Here is a 19,051-nt window from a genome sequence, read left to right as displayed (position 1 = left end):
CCAAGAACAACATCAATGAAGCAAACAGAATTATACCAGCACACAACAATGCTCTTCTGAAGCATGATCGCTCACAGATTACTGTAAACATGTAGTGATTCAAGCTGTACATAATTTTGCTATTTTGTATTAACATTTTTAACGTGATTAAACAAAGCCCAAAGAACACAATGGCCCTGGTAAGAAAAATGATTTCTTGCACATACATTTTAAATGAAATGCAATGAGACTTTGTGATTCAGGCCTTAGTAGGCACAAAATTTAGAATAACTCTGTTTATCTGTGCAAACTTTCCTTAGCCTGTTGCAACTCCAAATGTTTTAACTGTTACACATGGGTGTTTGGTAGAATATACTAAATAAAAAGTTTACAAAGACTTTATTTTTCTCCAGCCTACAAAGGACTCCAAATCTTTACTGTTCAGCACAGCTGCCTAGAATAGGCACACTAGAGCTTTTGTCCAGTGAGTCAAACTGAGTGGGAGTGAATACCATTAACCCTTAAAACAGAATTATCTTATTCTTTTGATTTTACTGGACACTGTAATATGTTTGTGGCCATATTTGGAACACATCCGGCTTGATCTAGAAGGACACAGGAATAATAGATATCATTCAGATCATAATTAGCCATGTACTTGCAATAGCGGGATGTAAAGTAAAAGGAAAAACACTGAAAATGTTGTTTTTTTGGACTGTGACAAAGAGCTTTTTAAATGAGTTTGGGCATTTTTAGTGTCTGACTCATGTCTGGGGATTTTTGCTATATTCCAGAATCCTTTAACTTTTGTGGTTTTTATTCTGCCTTTGACAATGACATGCTAATAGCTTCAGGCTTCCTACTGCCTTCTTGTGCATATTGCTCTCCTTTGTTTTCTGTTAGAGAGAAAATGTCAGAATTTTAGATAATGGATTTTGTGATTGTGGCAAGAGTTTAGGAAATTTTAGTGTATCCTGTGATGACAGATTGGACCTTCTTCAGACAGAGTTTTCACATTTTATATTTTGTTTCTTTTTTTTTTTTTTTTTGATGAGACTACATCATAAATTCATAGCAGGAACAAGAAAGTATCACTTTAAGAGCCACTGATTTACCAAGTGTTTATGTAAGTAGAATATTTTTATTATTTTACCAAAGTTTTATGCAAGGCCAACACCTGCTAGAAGAATAATAACAGAATTGACCTATGCCTGGCCCTGCCTCCCTGAATTTCATGGGAGAAATACCATTTTCTTCAGTTGTCTGAGGGCTATGGTCAAGACCAACCAGCATGAAAATACTCTTGGCTTTCCATGAGACCTGGGCTCCTAGCAGCCCACATCTCTTTGAAAATAAGTTGAGGCTCCTAAAATTTTTCCACTAATTCCAAGCAGTAACCTGTGATGGCTAGTACAGCCGATATCACACCATCCAGAAATCCAGTAATAGGGAACACAGAGCCCAGAACTCACTGTATTATTTTGGCATACCACTGCACTGCCTCAAAGTACCTCTTCCTTTTGGGCAGGGGAGCTACACTGCATGCTGTCAGTGTGCACATCAGCTTGAGGGGCAGATCACAGACATGCCCCTCCTCAGATCACATTCCATCCCATACTGCACTGACACTTAATAAAAGAAAGCCCAGAGAATGATGAGGACATTAACGATTTAACAGTGGCATTTGATGGCAAAGAATTTTGACGACCATCGTACATCCACACTCGAAAGAAAGTCCACTTGCACGTGGCAAAGAAAGGTGGGTGTGAGAGGAAAAGGCCTGAAGTCTTTACTTACTGACATAACTCAGAAGTATTTCCTTTGATGGCACTGAATTTACAGTGGTGTCAACCTGATAGTGGAAGATGTCTAAAGATGGCAGAGACAGATGAGAAGGAGGGTGGCAACAGGATGTAGAATAAAGTGAGAGCAGAAGCATATAGGATGAGTGTAAAAATAGAACAAAGCCCAAAGCCACAATTTTGCTGCAAGAGCAGCAAACTATTAATCGCAGTACAGGGGTGATGGAGCCTGCAGCACCTGGGCAGACACAGTCCTGCACCTTTGTGAATTACACATTTAATGGCAGAAAAAAAACATACAAGCTCCTCCACATTTTGCTAAATGAAGGCTCTAACTGGTTGTGTGATCGTAAGGAGGAATTCCTAGCATCACTGTACAAAACAAAGAGTCTTCCAGAGATGTTAAATTGGATCTGACCATCATCTTGTAGGCTCCAAATGAACCTGGCGGGAGTGATTAAGCAAAAGCAGTGTGAAGAAAGCCTAAAACATTCAGAGAGATAAAAAAATTTGCTCAAAGTAATTCTTTGCCTATTGTTTTGGTTTCTTCCTTTTTTCCACTCAAACACTGTCTAGTAAAAAAGGTGATAAAATGGCATTGAAAACATGCAGCCAGGTTCCCTGGGAATCCAAGAATATGAAAGCTAGCTTAAGGCTGAGAGACTGCAAGGGCTCAAGCTAGAAACTCCAAGAAGAGCAAGAAAATAAAGTGAAGAGGACATACTGTGCAGGAGGTACTAGCTCATATACTGCCATCTTAACACCAAGGAATGTTACTAGGTCTCAAGCTGCCTGTAGATATGACACTGGAGGTGTCTTTACTTACCATTTTGTTGGATATGCTGGACTGCTCAATGTTTCAGTTTCCTTTATTGACTGAAAACTGTCTAAGAAAAGCTAAGGCCTTGTTTTCACTACACTGTTACATTAGGGTATGATATAGGTACTACTCTTGTCCTGACTTTACTCAACACACAGAACAATTCAATCCAAGATAGGACTTGTGCTCCAACTCATGGAGCAAGTCAGGGGGGAGACTGGGGTGCAGGTGAAAGCTTCTCTCCTGCCTAAGGATACCACAGAAGCCCCAAGAGTGCTGCAATCTTCCGTGCTTTCCCAAATTATCCTCTGATGGTACTTTTGGGGACCCTGTCTTCTTGCCAGCCAATCAGAAATAATCTCTTAAGGCATAATTAGCACATTTTGACATGGGAACTTTGCCTTAGTGTGCAACTGCCTGCACCTGTGTTTTCTATAGCTTCACTGTAGCTGGGTAAGCAAATAATATCTAGGGGTGAGACCTTTCTTCATAGCCTGTGGCTACGTGACCTGGCTACATGACCTGAGCCTTACCCTTCAGCTCCTTACTCATGGTTGTGCTGTGACACCAATAAGATTTATGCTTTGGGGGTCAACGCTTCAAATCAGCATGTTCTCATGACATCACATGCAGGCTGTCTGATGAAAGGATGCATAGGACTAGCCACCATTGTCAGCCCGAGAGAATGTATTAGAGACATTAAAAGACCTGAGTCCTTTACCATGTTCTGAGCAGTTTAAGAAGATGCTTTCCTCTATTCCAGAGTCCTGGTTCTGTCTGTATCACGGGGCACTCAAGGACCTGGGAGAAAGTTCACGAGACTAAGGAAGACCTGGCATTGACATAAGCTTGCACTAGTGGCCATGGCCACTCTTGCCATTCCTAAAACTCTGAAGAGGTAAGAAGACCAGACCCAAGACAAACATGGTAAGAAACAAGCACTAAGACTGGCTGCCTAAGAAGAAAGAAAGCAATTCCTGATTATTAAAGACATATCACAGAAGAGATCTGTCATTAATTGCACAGGACCGCACTGTGTGAGGTAGAAGACAGGCATTTAGAAATGCTACAGGAAAATCCACGACATTTACCCTTCCTTCTTCGGCATGCAAAGAGCTGGATTTAGGTAACGATGTTCTCATGTTCCGTTTTGGCCATAATAAGCCCCATTCTTCCAGTTCCACACTCCAGTCTCTACCTCCTTTCCTTCATCTTCTACTTTCTCATGATTTTGTTAACATGAAACTAGAAAGCTGTATTTGTCAAACTTAAGAAAAAATGTGACAGGAGTTTTGTCACTAGATCAGAGGACAATAATTTATCTTCACTGTAGTTTTGCTGTATTGCCTTTTGCCCCATACTGAGTCAGTATGTCAGGAGCATATAATGAACAATTTCAAAAATTAAATACAACAAACTACATAAGGGCAAAGTCATATATTTTGGTGTCATTTGGGAAGTTTGTACTGGCTCCAAATAGGGTTCCCAGGACAAAATGTGTGTGATATTCACTCTGTGATCTGTCAAAAATCAGTCAGTAGAAAAATGGATTTCATATAGCTGGCAAAATTAGGAGAAAGAAATGAAGCAGGTAAGAGAATGAAAGAGATAATGAAAACTCTCCTATTGACTATATTCAAGAATAAACAGAGAAGTAGGAGCTAAATTCTTTGCAGAGTACTGGAGAAATAAAGAGAAGTAGAACACGATTAAAACCAAACCCAATCAGGTGGGGAATGCAGTCAGGCTTCTGCAGGTACCAGCACAAGAGTGATCAAAGTGACTAGTCTCCTACACGGCCAACTTTGGCTCCTCAACCCCAGCGGGCATGTAGCCATCTGTAGGTGGGTCAGCTCACAAGCAGCCTTCAGTGGGGATCCAGAATGAGGTTCAACTGTTGTAAAAGACCTTAATTGATTTGTCAGTGCACCCAGCTTAAGACAGTGAAGAAGCCAATGAAAATTAATGAATTAACTCAAATGACACTGCAGACTTTGATGGGAAGTATCCCTAAGAGAAAATGATGGAAGAAGGAGAGGAGTTTCAATACTAAATCAGACCAATGGTCCATCTAGTACGAGATATAAAATCCCTATAATGGACAGTTATGCAATAAGATATCCGTTGGGGAAATTCCTAATACCAGGTGATTTTATTCTGAAGTAAGAGGGCTTATATATTTCTTTCTTGCCTAATGTATCTGCAGATGATCTTATTCTTCATAGCATGGCCTAATCTTTTGTTTTCTTCCATTTCTGCCTCATGTCTAGTGGCAGGGAACTCCATAACCTAATATTTAAAATGTTCTTTGTTTTTAGTAGTGTTAAATCCATGCAGTGGTTCCCTTGTTTGGGTACTGGAACAAAAGTTAAACCAACCTTTTTTTTCTACTGTATACATTTCACACAACAAATACCATCAACCTTCTTGTTGAACTAAGCACAGAAACCACATCTGGGCTTTTACAATATAGAAGCTTTTCAAGCTTCCAACAATATTTATTGCTTTTTTGGAGATCTTTGATATTTCTGCTATATCTTTTTCAAACCACAGCAACTAGAACTGACCAGAAGGTCAAAGACAAGAATAGCACCTAGCATTGATATAATGTTGAGGATGATTCTCCAATCCTTTCTAAAATTTTTTAACCCATCTTAAGCAGTGAGAAAACATTTTTACTACAGCATGTCCACACTATTATTTAGGTCTTCTTCATGAGAGCTTTTCTCCATGATACAAGGGAAAGCCATCAGATGCATTATAAAGAATGGTCCCTGGTCCATGCTGCACTGGAAAGGGAGACTGGTGTCAAAATGAAAATGTAAAGTCCCATCAAGCTTCACAGTTCTGGTCTTCTACGCAATGTACTACTTACTCATCCCGATATAAAAAAGACTGCAGTCCTCTGTTGCAACACACAAGAGCGCTTCTGTAATCTGGGTAGAAATCTTGTGAGGAAAACTGAACACAGTCATGGCAGAGGTTGCCTTATCTGTGAAGATGTTCTCTTTAATTTGTATTAGGAATCACGTGTACAACATAATTTGACTAAAGCTGCTGGCAGTTTGAATTCAGTATTACGCTATTTGAACTGAGAAGCTATTCCTTCCTTACAGAAGTGCTGTTGTTACATTATTGAGGAGAAATCCAGGATATTTCATTCATATAATTTCTTTGACCTAATTTGTTCCTAATTCCAGAACTAAATTCAGAATATTCAGAAGCAACTTAAATATTGTGAAGAGAACTTAACAGGTCTTGTGACCAGCGTAAAGAGAGTTTGAAGGATGGAAGGGACAGATTTCTTTGTCGATGGCAGTTTTCATCTTACCTTTGCAATCATTTCAGCAATAAGGAAAGCCTGTTTTACTAAATGATCTGTAATGCATTTCGTCTCTTATTTACAGTCAATAAGACACTCAAATGTACACCATCTATAAAGGAGTAGAAGCTTAAATAAGTTAATTTGTTTAAGAAAGTATCATACAAATAGTCCACAGCAAACAGAAAGAAGCTCTAAGAAGCTGATTTCCACATAAGGTCTCCAAAATTAATTAATGATGAAAAGATTCTGTAAGACACAGTAAGGGTCCTCTCATCTATACACACACACATATTTTAAGGTCAAAGGGGACTATCCTCTTGCATAACAATGGCCACAGGACCTCCACACTGATTTCTCTAATAAGAATACCTTACTGTGTGAGCTGTAATCCATCTTTAAGTGGAATATTCAGCCTTAATTCACAACTCATTCTTACAGTTTGATGAACTCAAACTTATTAGCAATGACAACAAACTCTATCAGAAGGAAAAAACAGAATCCCAAATACTTTTTGTGACTGGGATTCCACAAAAAGCATGTTGGAAGAAAAGATGATGTTAGAAAATGAAACCCTTTTTTTATCTTAAAATTTAATCTAATTTCTTCAAACCCTGATTTTAGCAAACTGAGTACTGTGACCATGTATCACTATCACTTACTAACATTAAGAAAACATTAAGCAGATGCACTGAAATAATTCTCAGTCAGTAAGTAACAGAAAAGTCAGTATTAGAATTTGTATCTTTCTTAACCACTATGTCCTAAGGGCAGTACAAGAGTCCTGATACTTTAGACCAATAAAGTTGAACATATTGCAGTAACTTCAAGTCCTCACAGACAGTGTGTTACATGGCCAGTTCTTAATACTTCATATCTGCAATATACACATATACTGACAGCATGTGACAAGAGAAAACAAGAAATTAATGCAGATAAGAATTTACAGATATCATTCCAGCTAAAGGTCATAAGTAAAATCAATCTTGTATGGGAAGCAGATTTCCCATTACTGAAATAACCCTGGTATCTCATGACTGCAAGATTGCTCAGTACATCTCTAGTAATAAGGTTAACTCTGGCCACTATGACTTATCATATCAAGAGTTATGTAAGAATTATGTTCAGAGAGCAAAAGGTGCTGGAATATGCAGAAGATGCTACCTGCAGCAAAGAATATTAATTGTGTTGGGGCTGTGGAAAGGCGAGCAGATGAAAAGAAAGGAACTTTGAATGGCAGCGTCTCATCTAACAAAGTCGCAGTTTGTGGCATGTGAAAAATAAGTGTGATTGCAGGGTAACAGCCCAGTGTAGTGTATACTAGTAGGGGAGATCTAGTGGTGATGGTGGGGAAGAGAATACATACTTTATTTTTAAGTGTAAGTAACTTATTTAGGGCTAAGATAGCAAGACAGAAATAAGAAGGAAAAGGAGGTGAAGAATAAAACTGAATTTTATAGGCATCAGAAATTGTTCTCCAGAGGGGAAAAAAGTATTCTGAACATAAAGAAGGACACCAAACCATCATTTGTCTGCATTGCTATGGTCTGTCCGTAATTAAGGAAAAGCAGTCTTGCAAAAACGCAAAGACACAAAAAGATGAATCATGCATTATATGATAGTAAACAAGGAATGTAGGGGGAAAGAAAGATCTAAAAGTAGATACTGTGTGCAACCACCAGGTGGTTGAGAAGTGTATGACATATGAGGAGCTTAGAAGATCAGCTGGCAGAAGGGAAGATTGAGTGGATGCCAGCAGGGAAGAGGCCACATGAAAGACCAAATCCCAGAAATTGGGTCTATGTATCCAAAGCTCTAGGTGACAGCATTAAAGCAGTGAGATAAATGAATCAGCTCTCAAGGCAGCAATGATGATGGATAAGGTGGGATAGGATCAGCTGCCAAAGGAGTGTGAAAAGGTTCTAGAAATACTCAGAAATACATCATGGAGGGGAGGGGGGAAGAAAGGGTATGGCAAGGAGTTGTTGGTTAACTCGGAAGGTATTATGGGACACAAGCAAGTGGATTTTATTCGCTGTCTCAACAGTAATTTTGCTTTATGGGGTTTGTTAATGACTTTGTATAATGTCACTAAATGCGAATGCTAGAAGAATATTATGGGCTCCATCCTAGATGAGGTCCATTGTTTCCTTGACTCTCATGGCTAGGTACGTATGTGCAGCTCTTGCAGGGGTGGCTGAGCTCCATAATGGGCCAAACATGGAAGCCTTTCGGAGTTGCTTCAGAGGCTATAGTGAGGCTGGCTGCTGCTGAAATCCAGAGGAATTTAACTGTGAAGAAGATGGCATCTAAACCAGTGTCTCAGCACTTGACTTACTGAATCTGTAGAGAGCAAGGAACCTCAGCCTCTCAGAATGATGTTTCAAATGAAACTAGAAGAAAATTGCTAGTTCTGTATCTTCACAGCACCTTACCAGAGGTCTAGTTTATTCCAGAAACACCTTCATCTTTGTGCGTGAGCTCAGAGCAACACACTGAAATGTAAGGAGGAAGTCCCAAAACATTCTGCAAAGCAGTCAAAGGTGCAGTGGTGATTTTAGAAAAGACCGTCTCACTAGCTTCCCAGGCACGGGAAAGTAAACACACAAATCCATTTCGGATCTGCAGTGTCCAGATCACTTGTGCACTGGGCTTTCTTTATAAATCAAAGGGCAATTGTTAAGGCTCTCTGCTGAGTGAGGACAAAATCCCTGATTTTTTTTTCATAACAATGTCAGCCTTCCCTTCTGAGTAAGGACTTCAGTTGTTTTTAAAATAAAATCAAATACTGCAGTCCCATTTCAAAACAATTATTCTGGGCCAAATCCCAAAAGGTGCTGAGTGCCTTCGACTCCCACTGCACCTGTGAGGGACTAAATGTGCTTAATGCTGTCCAAGATCTTAGAGATTTTCCTTAAGTGTAAGAGCCAGCTCCCCTATATCTTTTAACCTAAGGCACTGCTTACTCCTTCAAATAGAGCACAGCTTGACCCTGCAAGTCCTTAGCATGAAAGGTTGCACTTACTGCTGGGCCCAGTACCACTGACAATAATCTCTACCATCCATAATAAAGTTTTGCAGGATGAAGCCTTAAATAAAATTTATGTCACTGACCTACAACCAACAGCTTCAAGAAAAAAGTAAAACTGATGAAAATTCCCAGCCCATTAACGTGGATACTGCACTACCTCAGCTTCAGACAAAAGCTGCGTTAACTCTATCCTTCAAAAATGATGCAGTCTAAACAGCTCAACTAGACTCATTAAATATTATAGTGGTTTTTCGGTACAACCTAGGGCCTCAAAATTTAAGCATACTTTAAATATGATTCATTAAAATTGTACTTGAGAGATCATCAGCAAGGTAAATTAACTCCCTTTTGCAGTCTACGCAGTAGAATGGACAGATGTTACCTCAACACCAGAGTCTGGCTTTATGTCTCGCAAATGCCCACAGATTTATAAACAAACTACCAAAAGGGTGAGAAGTTAAGGCAGTCACTCGCTGAAACCTAAAGAGCAGGCAGAGACTTAGTCTGGCCAAAACATCCCTATTTGTACAACAATCTGAGAGTAACTACAAAGAGCACCCAGGATTAACTTAATGCATCTGGCACAGTATACTGAGTGTGCCTGTGTGTTTATGTGTATGAATCTTCTGTCTGTGAAATGGTTAAAACTTAAGGTTACCCATCCAAGGAGTAGAAAATGAAGGTTCTCAGTTTGATGGACAACAGCTCAGAGATCCCTGATGTCCCAAAATATTAGGTTTCTCTTCTAATAATGTTGGAAATATTGCCTACTGTCATGATTAATCTTAGCAGCATCTCCGGCTGATTGCAGGTGACGCAGTCACAGCGCAGTGCCTGTGTTGGTTTCCACACACCGTCAAATCTGCTACAAATGCAGGGGTGAAGGGGAAAGAACTGTGATACCAGGTATCCCAGTGGCTAATAGATTGTGACATGAAAGAAGGAAACCTTTATTTTAATTCAAAAAACAAAAGCCAAATAGCAAAACTTATGTACGTGCCTAACTTTTTTTTTTCTTCCTCAAGTGGAAAACATTCGCCTGCTAACAACTCTTGGCTGGCATCAAGGGAAAGTGGAGGTATTTGCAGATGTGGAGGAAGACATACAAAACATTTTTCAAATCAAAGGCTTGAATTATTGCACTGGGTTCATGAAGTTTCACAGGCATGTAGACACACCATTGTCTACACCCTGGAACAAGCTGCCCTTTCTTCAAGAAGGAAAAACAACCCAATGTTTCTTACAATCCAATCTGTATGTATCAGGGAGCTATCTATATTTTGAAATTCTTTGCATTGTCTGTGGTAAGGGTGTGCTGTTTTGGCCCAACAATGGCAACATTGATTTTAGAATTTCAGAATTTTGGTGCACAGAACAAACTGTGAAACAAAACCGGCCTGCTCTCAATAGTACAACAACAGTGCTCTTATATAAACTTGCCTTTCCTCGCCATTTTACATAGTCAAAGATCAATACTGTTCATTCAGCCAACATTATTAAAGCCATTTATCAGCAACTTTTTTTTTGTTGCTAATAAAAAGGATTTTGCCGACAAAGTTATGTCATCTTCCGCTCACTTGGTAGCAGCACAGATAATTAGCTTTGTTGGGTCCTCAACAATTGGGCCTTGTTTATGAACTTACATTTATTAAGTGAAAGTATTTGGAAACTGATGGTACATTGAAGTTTGGTTGCCATGGGCAATAATCATCCCAAAAAAGTCATGACCTCCCTGTTATGCAGCTAGTAACTAATTGAAATGATACAAATTACTCTGATTCTCTGTCTGCCAATTTAGAGGCTGGTTGTGGTCAAGGGTCAAATGAGCTCCTATTCATGAAACTATGTTTGAAGTGGCTGCTGCCATAGCGAGGGGTTTGGTGTGGACGCTGCGACTCCTCTGGACATTACCCCATACTGTGGAGGAGAGTGTTGCACAGATAGCAGAACAATAAGCCTACCAAGACTACCTTCAGCTGACACATCAAAAGCTTCTCCTTGTCAGTCACTTAGCAGTAGCTGCTACCAACCAAGACATGGTTTAGTGGGTAGAAATAAGTGTTGTATTCATCCCCAAGGGCTACCTTCTACATTTAACTGATGCTACAATGCCTCCTGAGGTAGTTCTACGAAATCAAAGTACCATTCTGCATGCACTCAGTTCACTAGGAAAAACAAAGACTTTTCTGTGAAACGTAACAAGAGAAATTAAAATCTGATGAACCATCTGAGGTGTCATCCTTTAAAAACATTTATGATAATTCAACTGTGTGTTAAAAGAATACAACATGTTTATTTCAGTAAAAATGGGGAGCTCAACACTAAAAAGTTAATAGTATAATGAGATTTTTGTCCTTTAGGAAATTCTAAGTGATTCCAGGGAATGTTGCTCAAAGGCTTATTAAATATGTGCCAAATGTACTGGTTTACTGGGTGAACATTTGCAATGCTATTAAAGAGATTTCTTTCTTTGTGTACGCTCCTACAGCTTTAACATGTCTAAATCTATTAAAAGTGTGATAGAAGAAACCATGCCACATGAACAAGCTAGGCTCCTTGGATAATGAAGATTAACATTTTCTCTGTTTCAACAATATTTGAAAGATTTTCTATGTAGTTTGAGTCCAGTATGTTTCAACAAATATTTTTGTCAAAACAAATGTGCTGTAGACCAAACAACCCCATGCCTGCATCACCTATGGGGGACAGATATGATTCTTACAGCTAGATTTGTCCCTTTTCTCACTTTAGAAGATACCAGAAATAGGTAACTACACAGCTACAGCTAGAGTAGCTCAGGGTGACGCAAGGCAAGAAATACAAAGTCACAAGTGACATACATTATCTTACCAAGCACTCTTCATCAGGCCATCCGCTAGGGTTCATTCACACCTTCTGTGCCATGAACGAACAGATATGCCACTGATTTCCAGATATACCTGAAGCAGCTGCTAAAAAAACACCAACAAATATATACTTAAACCAGTGGGGATGGAACTGGTTTCATTCTGGATTCTGCTCTGATCCCCATGATTACAATACATGAGTGTGCTACAGTCACAGACACCCTATGTGGTAACTGGTTGCAGTGAGCACCCCAGAACCCTTGTGAGACCACAGGGCTCAGAGTAGGCTAATTTGCCATGTTTCTTGACAGAATTTTAATTTGCAGTATCAATTTTAGGTTTGCATTCTGTCACTTCCCCTGGTTACGTCCTAGGAACTCCCATATGCACCAGATGTGCTTAATAATGTATTTTTTTACACACAGTTTCCCTAAAATGTGGCATAGTTTTTAAATGGTTATCACTGATGCTCATGATCTAAGTAGTTGTCTACAGATATAGGTACAAAGCAGAGTGAAACAGAAAACAGTAATTTGTTTCCTAAGAAAATTATGTCTTTTTTTCTATCTACATCACTGTTTTCTCCTGGCAAAATTCCTACTTCTTGTCAGGTAGCAAAAAATGAAAAACATACATTTTCAAATTAAATACATCAGTTTGGAAGTGTTGTTTTTTAACAAGACACTGTCATGCTTAGAGGAAAGTGGGCACCTGTCATGAAAGACATTTGTAGTAGAAAACCTAATCTTCCTTTAAACACAGAAAAAAATTGACCAGCCCTATTACAGAAGTCTTTCAGTGCCATTCCATGTCAACACTGTCATTATATCTCCTATTGTTGAGACAGTTAAGAACATGTCTTTGAAAATTTATTCTGGGGTTGCCCTTGTGGCCTATTGATTGTGCTCTCGCTTTGTGTGAGAGACCTGGGTTCAAGCAAGAGGGCTGGCAAAGAGACAGGCTGCTCTGGAGGGATGCAGTGATCCCCCTGTCTGTGCTCCCACAGAAGCCAACCTGACCATTCCAAGGTTTCAAAACATGCTTAAATTTCATGTTCTGCAAAACCTCCTGGGATGACGGCGTTGAAAAGTTTAGAGAGGAAAAAATCTTTTTAAGCATTAAGAAAGGTATTGAGCACAATCCTTCTGGAAATGAGGATCCTCCAGGAAGTAGCACTGACACAAGATGTGGAATGATGTGAAGAAGGCACAGCATTGCTGATTCCCCTAAACTAGGGGATTTAAGAGGCGTATTTGGACCTGATTCTTCAGTCTACCACAACAGGCCAGCTAGACTCATCTTCATTATTTAGAAACTAAGTACCAAAGAACAGAGTATCTATTTCCTTGCTTAAAAGCCTCTTTTAACTCCTTCAGTCCGTATCTAATTTCTGTTCTTAAGGACGATATCTGGCAAACAGCAGGCCTGCTTTTCCCCCCACTGACACCAGTGTGAAGTGTCTGTCTATCCGATCAGTGGAGTGATTTCTAATTAGCACCATCATCAGAGATGATTCAAGCCAACCTCTCCATAATATAGGCTAATCATAGGGGTAATAAAAAACCAGAGGCCTATGTTTTTCTTCACTGAGCCTGCCGTGAGTCAGCAGTAAAAGCAAAAGCAGATAGAATGAAGCTCTGGAAGCATGTGTAAAAGAGTCTCTCAAATGAAACCTCATGCTGCTGAAGTTACTTGGTCCCACTAAAGTCAATGAACACGTACAGAGAAAATCTAAACCTTACTTCCTAAGGCAGCATTACAATTAAACAGTATGCTGGCTTCCAACTCAAATGCTGCGCATTCATTTCCACCTTATAACCATGTGCACGAGAATAAGGGCAATCTTTAGGTCTATATCCTCAAAGACGCTTCACAGATCCTGTTTATCGGTGTATCTCCTCTAATGCCTTAGCTCTGCCAGCAGCATCCCTGCCTGCTTTCATTATACAATACACATATTAAACGCTGCCCAAACACATTTTAGCATAAGGGAACATATCAGCTTAAAAGAAGGGGCAGTGGTTTGTTGAGTCAATGACATGCTTTCTTCCAAATGTCTAAAAGCAGTGCTAGGTGTTTAATCTGCATTTTAAAAAAGCCTATAAACACGCATTTACACAATAAAACATAACCATCTGAAAGGGCCATTACAGCCAATTGTCCTTTGTGTCAACTAATTCCTTCCATTCCCTCCCAAAAGGGCTCAGCTGAGTCCCCCTTGGAGACTCTACTTCCAATAACAACAATTCCCTTCCTCCCCAAACCATCAAGCCCCCACCACATGGCAGTTTCCCTCCTGGCCAGTCCTCTCCCAGCCTGATCAAATCTTCAGCCTCTGCTTTCCTACTCGGAGGCACAGAGAGGAGCTGGTATATGTCCCCGAGGTAAAAAGGTCCTAAATCAAAGTGTGCTGAGAGCTTTTACAGTCACTGTTCTCATCTGTACTTATCATGGATGGAGATCCATAAGATGATTTTTTTTTCTCTCATGTTTTGATTGAGAAATCTGAACTTCATGAAGTGTCAGGAGTCTCAAATCTACTGGCCACATTTTCTCCCATCTCTTCTACAGACTAATATAAATAAATTAAAACATAAACCTAGTGGCTGTGTTTGCCAGCTCCTCACCTCTCCTGCAGACCTCACCGACCTGCTCATAGCAGCACACTGTTGTATTGCAAAGCTAGCCCAGAGATCTGTCTCTTCATGTTTATTTTCTTTGACTGCTATCATAAGAAAAAAGACATCACAATTCAAAGCACTAAGGACCAGATTTTTGTTGACTGACATTAGACACTGGCTTACTTCCCAAAAAGACGGTTGCAAGTAGTTATTTACATTATAAGGTAAATCTCAGCATGGTTAAAGGCAACACAATCTGAGACTGTTGTATTTTTCCACATATGGAGGGTTGTATGACTTTCAGCTTCCGTGAATAAAAACAAACAAAGAAGGTAAAACCAAAAAGGAAAACTACCATGAGGAAGAATGAACATGCAGATCTCCTCTGGAATATACCCCTTCATTTTGCAGGGTTATATTCCCACTTTTCTTCCTCAAATCATTATTCTCTCAATAAACAGCATGAGTCTTGAAACAGCCAAAATCATAACAGTTACCCAACTCCTATGATTGTTTAAAAGATGACAAGCATATTTTTGAATAATCGTTAAAATACATGTGTGTATTTTCTATGTAGATCTGTATATACATATAGACATAGTCAGCACATATATATATATACAGAAAGACATAGCCTGCATTTCCAAAAAAACCCTGCTCTTTTCTAGCAGAGGGTTTTGGCACAACAGCCAGTGTCACAACCCTTCTAAAGAGAGCTCATTTCTGCCAGTGTTTGATACAGGTTTGGGCACCAGGTGATTTAAAAGCTTTTGGATTAAAAACCCTTCCTCAAACAGGACTAGGAAGTGCCCCCAGGATTTCTGCCCTGGCAGGCAAGCCACTGGGCTAGTCTCTGGGCAAAGGACAAATCCTTTCTGTCCCTGCCTGACTTCAGTGCATCGGCTGGAGATGAAGGACCTTCAAGTTCACCTTCAAATTGCAGCAAAAGCTGCTACAGGCGCCTGCAGGGCCACCTCCTGATCATATACCCCCAGGAGAGGTGAGGAGGATAGATGGCTGATGAATGTTTTTATTCCTCAGCGTTTTGCTTTTCAATAATTTTCCCTTGTTAAAATACATTTTTTATGGGTTAGATTGTTCAGTAGTTCAAAAAAGGTTACTTAAACTATCATATACTGGGGCAAAATTAATTAATTAATGCACTTGACTAAAATTCAATGAGAACAGAAAACAGATAAAAAATAAGAAAAATGGTATTAACTGATACCCAATCCCAGATCTCAACAAATAACAATGGACTGTTTATGCCACGTTACTCTTTTCTAATCTCCACATATTACTATAATTATTAACTACTACTCCTAAAATCTATAGAGTTATCATTATTGTTATTATTATGAAACTCAATCTCATTTTCATGTCATAAAGATAAACCAAATCTCATTTCAATTAGTTGCAGCAGGAGGGAATGAACTTTAAACAGACATTTAATTTCTGAAAAAAAAATTAGGAAGTTCTTCATGGAAATGTTATGGCATTTTGAAGCAGATTAATAGTTCGGTATGAACACATCCACCCTGCAGCTAAATGACGGCCGTACTGCGATCAGGAGACAGGTTAAATGAGCAAAATCAGTTGATACCACTGGTTTGGATCTAATCAAATAGTATTCATTTTTATGACTTTTTAGCTACATTATTTTTTCATCCCATTCGCGATCTGAATTGTTACTGTGGGTTATCTGCTTTGCAATTGGGTTATGTTTGTATTGGTAAAGAAGTACTGGGACCAACTGGGTACTCTGCATTCTGGTTCCTGTCACAAATGGAAACCCACTGTCTCCACTGAGCGTGCTCTTGGGCACACTGGTGCTTCACAGGAGCAGTCTTGTGCATTTTTTTTTTCATCACTCGAGAGCAGGATCTAACCTAAACCAGGGCAGGCTGCCTCTCCAACACACCTAGCCTCATCCTGTGCTGAGCTGGTGACGGGTTGTGCCATGAGATTGCTCAGAGACAGTTTGATCCTTGATGCATGTGACAAGGCAGAGTACACGTGAAGGGTGCAGTTCTGGATCCTCTCAGCTGGGGAAAGAGAGCCCAGTGCAGGGTGGTGACTCATCAACTGAACCCACAGCTATGGATGTGGCTCTCCAGAAAGTCTCTGCGTAGTGTCAGCACTATGACAGACACTGCAACGGTGACAGAAGCCCTCAAGCCTTGGGAAATCCTAGTACTTGTCACACTGTCCACTACCATTAGATCTCAGACAGTGTCCTTTTTACAGACACTTCTGCAAAGCTACAGAATTACTTAATTATTCATTGCCCAGCAGTACCAAGTTTTAAGCCAGAAGCTGAAAAGATGTCAACAGACTGGGGATCTTCTCAACTTGCTGACAATTCTCTCCCAAGATGAACCATGAAGCACAGTGCTACCTGGTGCCCTCCTCCCATGGGACAAACCTCCCCATCCTGGTTAGCGCCCAGATGACAGCTACAGGCTGGAAGAAGCCTCTCCCCCTGATCTTCTCCCCACTGGCAGTTTACACCATCATGTTTTTACCCTCTCCTAAAGTACACTTACACTTCAGAAACATTATATTTTTGACATTAGGCCAAGGCTAAAACACAGAAATAAAGACACCTTGTAGATGTCATCAAGCATTTCACAAATCCTGTAAATGTGAGCTGAACTTGAGTCTCATGAAGTCAGTGCAAAGAAGTTTCTCTCTCTCTCCTTCCACCCCTGTCAGTTATTTCCTTCCTAGCACTCAGGAAGCAAAAAGCAGTGAGATACCCAGAAGACAAGAGCCATGGCTTGCAGAGAGGGGCACATCAACCAATATAGACCAGGACCCTGAGAGCTGGTGAAGGTCTTGGCATAATAGCTGGCAGAAAGGAGAACTGGACCAGGGAATGTAGGACTGGAAGAAACTAGCAGGTGGGAAATAAGGGGATGACTGATAATAGATAAAGAACTTTATTAGCTGAGATCACGAGGTTTAGAGAGAAACTGAGATTAGAGGAAATTCTCCACATAAGGACAAAGAGCTGGGAAAAGGCACAGAGTGGGAAAGGAGGAATAATGGATGAAAAGCAAGAAATGTTTGGGAGAGGCAGGACTAATCCAAGAAGAAAACAAGACAGTAGAGAAGTGGACAGGACTGTAATGAGAGAGCCAGAGGAAAAGACTGTGACCATATCTTGAAACGTGAGGGGAATCCAAGGCTTCTTGTATGTCAAAATTCCTCTACTCTCAGCAAGAAGCTGTGAAATCCAGTGGCAAAGTGTGTCTTGTTCCAGTACTGTGCTGGTTCAAACGTCAGGATGACACCTTCTGTTATTCATCAACACATTAACTCAAGATCTAAGTTACTGTGGTGAATCTAAAAACATTGGCTCTTCAGACAACCTGAAGTGATAGCTGTATGATGTTTCATAGCTATATGATGTTTCATACAAGATTTCTCCAGTTGGACCCAGTTTGCCTATTTAACAGCCCAAGAAATCACACAGACAAAATCAACTTTAAAATAATAAACTCCAACACTCCCATTCAGGAATACCAGAATCAAATTTGCTTCAAATAAGTCTAATTTTGCTCCCTTTTATATTACAGCACAGCATTTAAAGCTAACATAATTAACATAATCAGCTCCCATTTTTTTTCTGCAGGACTCTCTTGCTCCAAGGGTCCTTAATATGCTTTAATATAGGGTTGGGGGTTATTTTGGCTGTAATATAAAATCGAGTGGCTTGTTTCCTTAAAGTAGATTAATCTTGAATTATGGCTACATAATATCATTTTAGGTCTCTGGTTACTCAAGCAATACTCACAGAGTTGGCAGCAGAACAGTCTGTTGGCCAGACAATGGGATTCCCACTTGCCCTTTCTTTGCTCTATGCATATTAATACAATATATATTTAACAAAAATGAACTACATAAGTACATCAGGTTATCTCTTATAAAATTGCAGGTAAGATCTAATAATAAAACATACAGCCAGGGTGACTTCTATGATCACAAAGCAAACATGACACCAGATTTCTCTTTTCTGCTTTGATGCACTGATCACATCTCATGTAACACATAAAGAGCTTGGAAAACTTATTTTAGAGAAAAATAAAATGTAGTTAGTAGCTAGTTTGGCTAACAGCCAAATCACATGGCTAAGATTTTCAAAATGCACTCAGTATCAGCATGCACCTTTAAAACTCACTTTTCAGAAAAGGAGAACTTGGGACTTTAGGGAAAAATCAGTCTCCCTTTTGGACTGCTCTGACTGGGCCTCTGAACTCTTTAACCATCATGATAAAGCTGGCCCACATCTTTTAACAGTCCTACTGTACTTATGAGCATCTACTGTCAACCTTCTTAAAATGAATGAATGGCAGTGATTTTCTGAAAGCTTTTGCTCCATTTCAGTGAGATAACAGCCAGTCTGTAACTAAGGAAAAGTAAGGAAAAAGTTATTTTTAACATATGAATCAGGTGGATCACCTAAGTCATACAAATCACCAAGGCTTATTTGTTCACTATATTTCCTAATTGTTTCTGGAATCAGTTGAGTGACTTCCCTCAACAAGTTTCCCTTATTAAGCTTATCCATGCAAGAAGAGAGAGATTGTTGACATACTCTGGATTGCTTCTGCTCCCATCTGTGCTA

Source organism: Athene cunicularia (assembly GCF_003259725.1).
Source record: "Athene cunicularia isolate RWA chromosome 8 unlocalized genomic scaffold, athCun1 chr8_part1, whole genome shotgun sequence".
Taxonomy (NCBI): Eukaryota; Metazoa; Chordata; class Aves; order Strigiformes; family Strigidae; genus Athene; species Athene cunicularia.
This window is presented reverse-complemented; position numbering follows the sequence as displayed.